Source organism: Rutidosis leptorrhynchoides, chromosome 3 (assembly GCF_046630445.1).
Source record: "Rutidosis leptorrhynchoides isolate AG116_Rl617_1_P2 chromosome 3, CSIRO_AGI_Rlap_v1, whole genome shotgun sequence".
Lineage (NCBI taxonomy): Eukaryota > Viridiplantae > Streptophyta > Magnoliopsida > Asterales > Asteraceae > Rutidosis > Rutidosis leptorrhynchoides.
In genome coordinates this window covers 445116585-445130645 of record NC_092335.1, presented here as the reverse complement: position 1 = coordinate 445130645, position 14061 = coordinate 445116585, and the positions used below count along the sequence as shown (strand labels likewise).

Sequence of the window (14061 nt, the reverse complement as noted above, 5' to 3'; positions counted from 1 at the left end):
TAACTCAAAGCTAAAACTCATTAGTTATTTGAAAGCTCAAAAGTGCTTGAAGAAAGGGTGCTATGCTATCTTAGCACATGTTAATAAAGTCGAAAAGAAAGAAAAAGAGAAGTGCATCAACGACGTGCCTGTGGCAAGAGATTTTCCTGAAGTTTTTCCGGAAGAGTTGCTGGGATTACCTCCATTTAGATCTGTAGAATTTCAAATAGATTTAGTACCAGGAGCCGCACCAGTGGCTCGTGCTCCATATAGACTTGCACCGTCCGAGTTAAAAGAACTTCAGAGTCAGTTAAAAGAATTACTGGATCATGGATTCATACGACCAAGTACTTCACCGTGGGGAGCTCCGATTCTATTTGTTAAAAAGAAAGATGGATCTTTTAGGATGTGTATAGATTATCGTGAATTAAATAAGTTAACTATCAAAAATCGGTATCCACTACCGAGAATTGACGACTTATTTGATCAACTCTAGGGATCATGTGTTTATTCGAAAATCGACCTAAGATCGGGCTATCATCAACTACGTGTCAAAGAAGAGGACATTCCGAAAACTGCTTTTCGGACACGTTATGGTCATTACGAATTTTTGGTCATGCCGTTTGGATTGACGAATGCGCCAGCTGTATTCATGGACCTCATGAATCGAGTTTGTAGTCCGTATTTAGATAAGTTTGTTATCGTTTTCATTGATGACATTCTTATCTATTCCAAGAGTGAGCAAGAGCATGAGCAGCATTTAAGGTTGATATTAGAGTTGTTGAGAAAAGAACAGCTATACGCTAAATTTTCTAAGTGTGCTTTCTGGTTGAAAGAAGTGCAATTTCTTGGTCACGTTATTAGTAGCAAAGGAATTCAGGTTGATCCAGCTAAAATTGAGGCCATTGAAAAATGGGAGACTCCTAAAACACCAATGCAGATACGCCAATTTTTGGGTTTAGCCGGTTATTATAGAAGGTTTATTCAAGATTTTTCTCGAATAGCTAAGCCGTTGACAGCATTAACGCAAAAAGGGAAGAAATACGAATGGACCTCGGAGCAGGAGAACGCATTTCAATTACTAAAGAAGAAGTTAACTACGGTGCCTATTTTATCGTTACCTGAAGGGAACGATGATTTTGAAATATATTGTGACGCTTCGCGACAAGGTTTTGGTTGTGTTCTTATGCAACGAAAGAAAGTTATTGCATACGCATCTCGACAATTGAAGATTCACGAGCAGAATTATACGACGCATGATCTAGAACTGGGAGCAGTCGTGTTTGCGTTAAAGATATGGAGACACTACTTATATGGGGTTAGATGCACTGTGTTTACTGATCATAAAAGTCTTCAACATATTTTTGATCAGAAACAGCTGAACATGAGGCAACGTAGGTGGGTCGAGTTAATAAACGACTATGATTGTGAAATTCGTTATCATCCCGGGAAAGCGAATGTGGTGGCTGACGCACTAAGCAGAAAGGAACGAGAACCAATTCGAGTACGAGCGATGAACATAAAAATTCGCATGAATCTCAACTCACAAATCAAAGAAGTTCAACGAGAAGCACTTACTAAAGAAAATATAGGAAATGAAATAATGAAGAAGTATGAGAAGCAACTCGTTATACGGGAAGATGGAATTTGATATTTTGCAAACCGTATTTGGGTACCGAAGTTGGGTGGATTAAGGAAGTTGATATTGAACGAGGCACATAAGACAAGATACTCGATACATCCTGGAGTTGGAAAGATGTATCAAGATCTTAAGACACATTATTGGTGGCCTAACTTAAAGACAGACGTTGCAACATATGTTGGGGAGTGTTTAACTTGTTCCAAGGTCAAGGCAGAACACCAGAAACCATCAGAGTTACTTCAACAACCAGAAATCCCAGAATGGAAATGGGATGGTATTACCATGGATTTCATCACGAAGTTACCAAAGACTGCCTGGGGATACGACACCATTTGGGTGATTGTTGATCGTCTTACCAAATCTGCCCATTTCTTGCCTATAAAGGAAACCGATAGAATGGAGAAACTATTACGATTGTATATAAAGGAAATTGTTTCAAGGCATGGAATACCTATTTCCATTATATCCGATCGTGATAGTAGATTTACCTCAAAGTTCTGGCAATCACTGCAGGAGGCACTAGGAACTCGTTTAGATATGAGTACCGCATATCATCCGCAAACCGACGGGCAGAGTGAAAGAACGATTCAGACTCTTGAAGACATGCTCAGGGCATGTGTGATCGATTTTGGAAACGGATGGGATAAGTATCTACCGTTAGCAGAATTTTCGTATAATAATAGTTATCATGCAAGCATTAAAGCTGCACCATTCAAAGCATTGTATGGAAGGAAGTGTAGATCTCCTATCTGTTGGAATGAAGTAGGAGATCGACAATTAACTGGTCCCGAGATCATACACGAAACGACTGAGAAGATAGTACAAATCAAGGAGAGATTGAAAACAGCCCGAAGTCGCCAAAAGAGCTACGCCGATGTCCGAAGGAAACCATTAGAGTTTCAGATTGGGGACATGGTTATGCTAAAGGTGTCACCTTGGAAAGGTGTAATACGTTTCGGTAAAAGAGGTAAACTGAACCCAAGATATGTAGGCCCGTTCAAGATCATCGAACGCATTGGACCGGTAGCTTATCGACTCGAGTTACCGCAACAACTCGCCGGAGTACACAATACCTTTCACGTCTCAAACCTTAAGAAGTGTCTTGCAAAGGAAGACCTCACCATTCCTCTTGAAGAAATCCATGTCGATGAGAAACTACAATTCATCGAAGAACCAATCGAAATCATGGATCATGAAGTTAAACAGCTCAAGCAGAGCAACATACCAATCGTTAAGGTTCGTTGGAATGCTCGAAGAGGTCCTGAGTTTACTTGGGAACGAGAGGATCAGATGAAACAAAAGTATCCACACTTGTTTCTCGATGACGCAAAATAGGTACAATTTTAAAATTTCGGGACGAAATTTATTTAACGGGTAGGTACTGTAACGACCCGCACTTTTCCGATCGTTCTATACTTATGAGATTAATATTTACATAAATTAAACCTTACCAACATGATAAGCAATCCAAATTGTTGAGACTTATGTTTTTGAAAAGAGTTTTACACAACGTTTGACCGTCTAGTTTGACCGATGATATCACGAACTATACAATATATGATAATTATACATACATATTTAACATGATCTAAGGATGTTTTAATATCTCATTTTGTATTAATAACAAAAAGTCATAAGTATATTTTGAAACTACTAACTTAAGTTTTCAAAACAATAACCTACGTAACGTTATTTGACATAAATACTGATGATTTATAATGTTTATACATATATCGTATAAGTAATGTATTTAATCATTTTTAAAGGGCTTTTATACATAAAACAATATAAGTATATTTAGAAAAGATAGTTATATTTGAATTCTCGTTCCGTTTCCTCAATAATCCTATACGTATATCTAGGGTACTATACACAGCTTCTAGAAGTATTTACTATTGGTATATACCAATAGAAATCTTCAATTATTGGAATAATATGTCATTCATGACATAATAAATTTTAACTTATCTTAGATATTTTCACTAAAAACCAAATTTTCAAGCCTATAAATAAGCACCATTTCTAACTCATTTTTACACATTCATTTTCCAAATTTTACTTCCAATTTTCACACACACTTGCAAGAACTCTCTCAACTTTTATTTTACTACTTCTTTCCAGCAACTTTACATTTTAAACTTGAGGTAAAAACTCTACTTCAACTCTTTTTCAATTCATATATTTAAAGCTATATATATAAGAGTTTATAAACTAGAACATAGTTTGAATGATTTCAAACTTGTTCGCAAACTAAATAGATCCTTCTAACTTAACTTTTAAAATACTTCAAGACCTGTAACATATCTTAATTATATGCTAACTTAACAAGGTATAACTTGGTTTTTCAAAGAACACCTTAAAAACTGAATTTACGACGTCGGAGTGCAACCGGGGGCTGTTTTAGGTTGGATAATTAAAAACCATCTTAAACTTTGAATTGGAGGTTTATTTTCTGGAAAAATGATTTTTACTATGAATATGATAACACATAAAAATTTCATGATTTAACTCAAAGTATAAGTATTTTTAGAAAAATAATCATTTGAGGTTGTTTACATGATGGAAAATGATTAACTTCATAAGTTTCACTAAAGTTTGACCTATGACGTGTGATTTTGAATACAAACTAAGGTATTTACAGTTCATAGTCTTAAAGAGGGACTCGATCCAAGGAGATGGCAAGTTGAATCAACGAAAACGGAGTTGTAACGAAGAAACTATGACCGAAACAAAATCGGATATCCAAGACTAGTTTAGCCACGAAAATAATTGGGAAAAAATTAAATAAATCACATCTTTTTAAGTTAACATGATATTTTATATATATGTACTTATAATTCAATTTTATATGGTTCAGGATCACCCGTAAACAACACGAGAAGATTAATCATAAGATCCCATGATTGTACGCAACACGTCATTTGACAACACCGGTACTTTATGTACGCAACACGTCATTTGACAACACCGGTACCATGGGTCAAGATTAATCTCGACCAATACATATACGATGGGGTTTTATTTATTTCGTTGGGGGTTTTATTTATTTCATTGCGGGTATATTAAACATCTAAAAATGAACCATTAAAATTGAATTACTAACAACGAACTGCTAACTACGGACTAAGGAATTATTCAAAGTATTAAAAGTATAACAAGTATATATATGTGACGTTTGTTTAAAAAGAAAAGGTATTGATATATTATATATGGATAGGTTCGTGATATCAACCGGAGACCAAGTCAAATTATATATATATCTTCAAGACGAAAGTGAGTATATAGTCCCACTTTTAAACTCTAAATATTTCGGGATGAGAATACCTGTATTTTATGTTTTACGTTATGGACACAAGTAACTGAAAAATATATTCTACGTTGAGTTGTACCACTGGCATACTTCCCTGTAGCTTGGTAACTGTTATTTACAGCGGTATTGTAAACGCGAATCCTGTTGATAGATCTATCGGGCCTGACAACCCCAACCGGACTGGACGACCAGTATTCAACGGTTGCACAGTACTTCGTTTCGTGACTACACTTGGTACGGTGTAGTAAGATTTCATAATAAAGGGAATATGCGACGTGATTAAATGTTAAGTATGGTTACCAAGTGCTCAACCACTTAGAATATTTTTATTAAACTGTTTATATACGAAATCTTGTGGTCTATATATATATATTGCTGCCGGCATTAAACCTATATCTCACCAACTTTATGTTGACCTTTTAAAACATGTCTATTCTCAGGTGATTACTAAAGCTTCCGCTGCATTATGTTGAATTTGAGCAGGATCTTGCGTACGCATATTTGTGTCAAAAATAAAACTGCATACCCAAGGATTTGTGTTGTAAAATATGCTCGAAATCGTGTTGTTATCATTATATGTAAAGTTTGTAAGTCGAAGATTATCGCTAAACGATAATCATCTTTTTATTGTCTAAAGCTTGTAACAAAAATAATGGTTATGGTTTGTAATGTATAATATATGCAGTTTCTCTTTTAAAAATGTCGCATATAGAGGTCAATACCTCGCAATGAAATCATACGTTATCTAACACGTTCTTATGGTTAAGGACGGGTTATGACACATACATAGAGAAAAAAATCATTTATATGGTGAACACCTGGTAACCGACATTAACAAGATGTATATAAGAATATCCCCTATCATTCCGGAAAATCCTTCGGACATGATATAAACGAATTCGAAGTACTAAAGCATCCGGTACTTTGGATGGGGTTCGTTAGGCCCAATAGATCTATCTTTAGGATTCACGTCAATTAGTAGATCGGTTTACTAATTCTTAGGTTACCAAGCAAATGGGGCATATTCGGCTTCGATCATTCAACCATATAATGTAGTTTCATTTACTCGTGTCTATTTCGTAAAACATTTATAAAACTGCATGTATTCTCATCCCAAAATATTAGATTTTAAAAGTGGGACTATAACTCACTTTCACAGATTTTTACTTCGTCGGGAAGTAAGACTTGGCCACTGGTCGATTCACGAACCTATACAAATATGTACATATATATCAAAGTATGCTCAAAATATATTTACAACATTTTTTAATACGTTATAATGTTTTAAGCTTATTAAGTCAGCTGTCCTCGTTAATAACCTACAACTAGTTGTCCATAGTTAGATGTACAGAAATAAATATAAATTATCTTGGATCAATCCACGACCCAGTGTATACAAGCCTCAGGCTAGATCACAGCTCAAACTACATATATTATTTTGGAATCAACCTCAACCCTGTATAGCTAACTCCAATATTACTGCATATAGAGTATCTATGGTTGTTTCAAAATATATTATATAGATGGGTCGATATGATATGTCAAAACATTGTATACGTGTCTATGGTATCCCAAGATTACATAATATATATTAGAATACATGAATAATACAATATAAGTTTGTTAAGTTATGATTTGTATAGAATTGTTACAATATTTCCCGTAGCTATAACAATAAAAAAATATCCAATCTTGTTTTACCCATAACTTCTTCGTTTTAAATCCGTTTTGAGTGAATCAAATTGCTATGGTTTCATATTGAACTCTGTTTTATGAATCTATACAGAAAAAGTATAGTTTTATAGTCGAAAATATAAGTTACAAGTCATTTTTGTAAGAGGTAGTCATTTCAGTCGAAAGAACGACGTCTTGATGACCATTTTGAAAAACATACTTCCACTTTGAGTTTAACCATGATTTTTGGATATAGTTTCATGTTCATAAGAAAAATCATTTTCCCAGAAGAACAAATTTTAAATCAAATTTTATCATAGTTTTTAATTATCAAACCCAAAACAGCCCGCGGTGATACTACGACGGCGTATGTCCGGTTTTACGGTGTTTTTCGTGTTTCCAGGTTTTAAATCATTAAGTTAGAATATCATATAGATATAGAACATGTGTTTAGTTGATTTTAAAAGTCAAGTTAGAAGGATTAACTTTATTTGCGAACAAGTTTGGATTTAACTAAACTATGTTCTAGTGATTACAAGTTTAAATCTTCGAATAAGATAGTTTTATATGTATGAATCGAACGATGTTATGAACATCATTACTACCTTAAGTTTAGTAGGTAAACCTACTGGAAGTGACAAGAAATGATCTAGCTTCAAAGGATCTTGGATGGCTTGAAAGTTCTTGAAGTAGGATCATGACACAAAAACAAGTTCAAGTAAGATTTTTACTCGAATTAAGATAGTTTATAGTTATAGAAATTGAATCAAAGTTTGAATATGATTATTACCTTGAATAATAAAGATAACCTACTGTAAATAACAAAGGTTTCTTGATCTTAGATGATTACTTGGAATGGATTAGAAAGCTTGGATGTAAACTAGTAAACTTGAAAGGATTTTCGAAGTGTTCTTGAAGTGTTCTTCCTAAGATGATTATAGCTTGATTCTTGAAGTAATTTTTGATGAAGATGATGATTAGCTACTGGAAAAATTTGTTCATAAGTGTGTGTGTGTGTGTGTTGAGAGAGAATTAGAAAGAGATTTGGAAGTGAAATGGAGTGAATGATGAGTGGTAAGTGGTGAGTGGTGAGTGGGGTTAAAAGGAGTTCTAGTTAGTTGACTAGTTCATGGTAGAAGTTAAAATTGATTAGTCATACATGACATAATCAAGAGTGGAATCCCATGCTAGTTCCTATTGGTATATACCCACAGTAAATACGTCTAGAAGTTGTGTATAATACGGGTATGAATACGACTAGAATTCTTCATGAAAAAAGAATGGGAATGTAACTGTACCCATTTTCGTTAAGTATTAGTGTTTTGATATATGTCTTGAAGTCTTCCAAAAGTATATTAATACATCTAAATACACTACATGCATATACATTTTAACTGAGTCGTTAAGTCATCGTTAGTCGTTACATGTAAGTGTTGTTTTGAAACCTTTAAGTTAACAATCTCATTTAATGTTGTTAACCCATTGTTTATTATATCTAATGAGATGTTAAATTATTATCTTATCATGATATTATGATATATTAATATATCTTAATATGATATATATACATTTAAATGTCGTTACAACGATAATCGTTACATATATGTCTCGTTTCGAAATCCTTAAGTTAGTAGTCTTGTTTTTATGTATATAACTCATTGTTAATATACTTATGGAGATACTCACTTATCATAATCTCATGTTAACTATATGTATATCCATATATATATCGTCATGTCGTTTTTACAAGTTTTAACGTTCGTGAATCGCCGGTCAACTTGGGTGGTCAATTGTCTACATGAAACTCATTTCAAATAATCAAGTCTTAACAAGTTTGATTGCTTAACATGTTGGAAACATTTAATCATGTAAAAATCAATTTCATTTAATATATATAAACATGAAAAAGTTCGGGTCACTACAGGAATGACTTCGCGAAACAAGTCATCGATGTTCATAACAACCATTAGTGCACTTAACACTTCGTACACTAACCCCACGGGTGGCATCTTAACACTTCGATACTTCACCCCGAGTGGCGTCTTAACACGTCGACACTTCACCCCGAGTGGCGTCTTAACACGTCGACACTTCACCCCGAGTGGTGTCTTAACACTTCGACACTTCACTCTTCATTTTACTTGAGGTGACATCTTAACACGTCGATACTTCACCTCGAGTGGCGCCTTAACACATCGGCACTTCACCCGTTATTCTCTTGGAGTGGCATCTTAGCACATCGATACTTCACTCCGGGTGGTGTCTTAACACATCGACACTTCACCCCGGGTGGCGTCTTAACACATCGACACTTCACCCGTCACATTACTTTGAGTGGTGTCTTAGCACATCGACACTTCACTCGTCACGTGAAATGTGGTGTCTTAACACATCGACACTTCACATCTCACGCTACAACAAATAAATACATTATATACCTACGCATATAATTATTCCACTCACTATATTAACCCTTTGTCATTGGGGTTATATAAGTCCACATCACACGCCCATGTGATAACGTACACACAAAGTGTACACCTCGCCAAAGTGGTCAACCAAAACGCATAACCGTGCCAATTGGACCTATACACAAGTCCAACAATTCCACCTATACGAGAAGCGAGCTCTACAAGCGAGAACCCCTTCACCCGACCCGCACCCATCCTACACATACATATGCATATAGGATATTAACACTCACCTTGTCGTCTTGAAGAATGCTACTTAAATCCGCAATCGCCGATGGAATGTACCTAATCCATTTATCACATAACAAGTAACACAATTAGGGTGGATATACAAATCAACCCAAATTGACAACTAGTGCAATTTCGACCCAAATGCACTTCCGAGCACAAACCGCGCCCAAACTAACCAATAATCACTAACACAAGTGAGAATGGTCCTAATATGCCAATCAAACCCAATCATAGGTGTTAAACACCTATCTTGCCCAAAATGACACTTAAACCCTAATTTGACCCATAAGAAGTCAATATCACGCCATTAGCAAGTTTTGACACCAAAACATATTTAACTCGGTTCTATGCTTCAACTTAATCCATTTTAAGTTTATAAACCTTATTAAATCGGCAATTGAGTCATAATCATTAACAAATCCTAATTTTGACTCTAGTCAAAATTAGTCAACCATAAGAACCCTAATGGTTTCCAAAACACCAATAATCACTAACACTAGTGATTGTACACCATTTACAAGTCTTAAACATGGTTAAATCATTAACCAACCCAAAACCCGCCAAATATCAAAATAGCAAGTTTCCATAAACCCTCTTCATCAACCAAATGGGTTTTACAACTAACAATCTCAAACCCTAACTTGAATATCAAATCTAACAAATGAAATTCGGAGTTAGAACTTACCAATACTACCAAAACATAGCTAGGAGCGAGATGAACAACTTTAAAACCCGAGCTTTGGCGAGAATTCGACTCCTTCTTCTCCAAATCAAGCTCTCTCACTCTAGAACTCTTCCTCTCTCTCTAGATGTGGATGAGAGTGTTTGTGTGGGTGAGAAATGAGCTCCAATGGAGTTCTAGATCAGTCTTGATGACCCTAAACCGACCCTAAATGAAAAGACCAAAGTACCCCTCATTTAAACCTTTTAAAAAGGCTGAAAATTGCATCAGCAGCAATCGGAGCGCCGCTCCAAATGGTGGAGCGCCGCTCCAACCTGCAGGTCAGTTTTCAGAAACTTGTTTTGGCCATAACTTTTTGACCGTAGCTCCGTTTTCGATGAATCAAATATCGTTGAAAACGTAATAAGATTTCCTTTCCAATGGTAAGGCTTTGAAACATCAACACAAACTTTATTTGGGGTTGAAAAGATACGTACACACCTTGTCACTTCAGACAACGTCCAGTTTCCTTCGGCGTTCGAGCAAGCAACACGTACACTTCATACACGCATCGTACACCATAAATACATTATGTACAATAAATATTTGGGTCTTACACCTTGTGTGTTGGGGCTGGGGGTTAGGTCATGGGTTCGAGTCTCGCTCTGCCCATCCTATTAATTAATTTGCCTGAAATATGGATATCCAGATTGACCCCAAGGGGGTTTTCTCTCAGATCCATTCAGGATTCAAACCCGGTCCGCCTGCCCCTCGGGATGGTTAAAGGATCGGGTTCCTGTAATGCGATTCGGGTTTCCTCCCGAACGTGTGTGTGTGTGTAAATGATGAGTGTCGTTGAAATAAATGATACGCTAATGCAAGCATGCCGTTAAAAAAAAAAAAAAAATAGGGAAGGGAAATTAAATTTTCCATATCTCGGGTATGGGAATGGGGGCTGAACAATTGTATGATTTTGGTTTGAAGACATAACAGGTTATGCATGTTTGTTTGAATTTTATTAATACAAACAATATCACACAGGTGCAGAGCTATAGGTATTTGTTGTTTTAACTATACTCCATACAACATAAACTGTTTTTAAATAATACGGAGTACAAAGTAGTACATTCACGCCTAAGTTAATATTATTTCCAATAATGGAAGTTCAACTCACTAGCAACTTTGAGACATGCTATCTCATTCACCGTTAGACCGGATTGGACACGCTTTAGTTCATTTAAAAGTCCTCATTAGACCACAGATATTGCAGCGTTTGTTGCCTTGAATCCGCCCACAAACGCCCCACAAACGCCCGGAATGGGGCGTTTGTGGGCGTTTGTGTTGGGGCGTTTGTCAAACTAACACGGGCATAAAAATGTGCGTTTGTGACTTTTTGTTTTTTGTTTTTAATTTTTTTCTACTTTTTTCACCACTTTTTAACCCAACCTCCAATCATATTTTGACACATCACTCACAAACGCCCTTACAAAAGCCCCCATTACAACTCCCCCCAAAATGTCATGGCCCAGTCACAGTTTTTTTCCAAAAAGTGCAACTCTACCACTCCACGTCACAGTCACCATTATCTATGGTCTTAGTGGCTACAAAACCTGATAAATAGTCGTTATTATATATTAATTTGTGTCCAAACATTATTGAAACACACCTTTTCAACCAAATTTTCCAACATTGTCAGACTCAGATTAAAATTATGCGATGCAATTTATTTTTGTTATACACCATGAAAATTTTGTAAACAATTTATTTTTGTATACAAATGAAAATTTTAGTACGCCCTCTTACTCGATTACCTCCCTCACATTTTGAAGATCATTAACATCATTTTTGAACATCATTTTGTGATCATAACAATTTCAGTCTGGACATACGAAAACAATAACATTAAAAATTCTACAAGTAGTAAATTCAATTGGTAATTCAAATTTGAATAACTCTTTAATGCAATCTGCAGATATATGAAATGAATGCCTCCATCTCCAAACGGCTTTCACCACCTTCCGCCATTGATCTCTTAACATCATCACCCAACTTTTTAGCTTTTTTCCGCATCTCATCCCCTTCCCTCGAACCCATCAGTATTCTAACCGATTCTTCCACCGTTGCAGCCTTCACCACCTCGTTCCTACGCTCCCAATCCTTCACCACAGCCCCAATTCCAAGAACAACGGTTATCAAAACCGCATTTCTTGGTTGATCGGAGTGCATTGGCCATGTTGCCATAGGCACTCCCGATGATATACTCTCCATACACGAATTCCATCCACAATGACTCATAAACCCACCCGTTGCACCATGACCCAAAATCTCCAACTGCGGGACCCACCCACGTTCCACCAATCCCCGCCCTTTCACTCTCTCTTCAAACCCCTCCGGTAACTCAACGAACTTATCCCCAAACCCGTCACCTTTGTCTGCCGCTCGAACCACCCAAATAAAACTATGTCCACTTCTCTCTAAGCCTATTGCCAATTCCCGAATTTGCTCTTTTCCTTAAACGTTGTCGTTGTCCCAAACGACACATATATAACTGAATTTTCATTTTGCTTATCAAGCCATTGCAAACATTTGTGACGGTTGTTGTCTTCTATAACCGTCACATCATGGGCTATCTGGACGGGATTAACCGGTCCAATAGCCCATATCTTTTTCCTCTTTCCGTACAACTCTTCCCTCTCTAAATACTTAATATACTCGCCTTCGATAACTCTAGATGAATCGAACAAATCACCGACGACATTATCCATGTGCGGTTTTTGCAATCTTACAAACTCCTTAAACTCTAGAGTAACAATGTCGTCTTGCGAAGGAATGTTGCTACATATTGCCACGTCATCGACCGCAAACGGTCTCCCCGCTTTCTCCCAAAAGTCCCAAAAGTAGTAAAAAACCGAAAGTGGTCGAAAATTGTATGTTTCCACGTTAGTGAACAACAACACGTCTTGAACAACGTACGACATAAGCGAGTCGTGGATAACAGCGACTCGCTTAAATGTTTTCGAGAGCGAAAACACGAGATCGGTTACGAGGGGACGAAGGTGGAGAGTGGAGTCGAACGACGATTGGAGGTGCGATGGGAACGCGATTTCCGGGTCGGGTTGAGGGGAAGTAAACGGGGGAGTTTGAAATTGGTGGAAATGAATTTGGTCGCCGGAATTGGGGACACGAGAGCGGATTTGTCGGAGGTTGGTCTGAGTGCAGACAAAGTGAACGGGGATGTCGTAAGTGGATACGAGATCGGAGAGATGGAGTAACTGATTTAGATGACCATGTGCTATGAATGGTACCATTACTACTACTACTCGGGTCGGGTCGTTGCTGCCCATTTTAATTTGACTGAAATAAATTGTAGATCGAAATGAAATAAGAATCGATCGATGTTTAACAATTTAAACTTAAAGAGAAGGATGGTAGAATGAAACCTTAAGAGTGAAGACAGGTGCACAAATAACGAAACCCTAACTTCAGATGAGAGGAGATGAAACGGCGGTGTACGGCAGCGGCGGCGGAGGAGGAGAGGTGTTTGTTTGAGGTGTAGTGCATATGTGAGATGATATTGCTATTCGTTTGTGTGGTGGAGTGAGGGAGGATTTCATTTTAGCAGGCCCGCCATTCTGGAGAATAATTTGGTCAATGGTCAATGGGTGTTGTGCTCATGTTTTTATTGTAGCAGTTTAAAATTTCCGAGTTAATAATTAATGAAAAATGATAAACGTAGCTCTAAAGGCTACTCTTAAGTATAGCAAAAATAATTCTCATACCATATTTAAAACTCAACCCTGCCATGAATAATATTAATACCAATTTTATATAAGGAAAATCGATATTAAAAAAAGAATATTTTTACTTTGTAATTAATTAAACAAAGTTTATAAACTTATTTATAGTATGCTTAAACGTAGCCCTAAGGTCTACGTTTATCAAAATCCTTAATTATATTATACTAGTGGTAAGGTCGCGATGTACGAATTTCGGTACAATTCAACATTTAAGAACATTATCGTTTGTCTTATTTTGAGTTTTAACTCGTAAAACGACATTCCGTGATACTTAAGGTATTTAAGAATTCAATAAT

At 36.5% G+C, this 14061-nt stretch overlaps 1 pseudogene; it reads right to left on the bottom strand.

The window, feature by feature from the left end:
• Positions 1-11598: 11598 nt before the first annotated feature.
• On the bottom strand, positions 11599-13571 carry LOC139897943 (zeatin O-xylosyltransferase-like; annotated as a pseudogene).
• Positions 13572-14061: the final 490 nt, after the last annotated feature.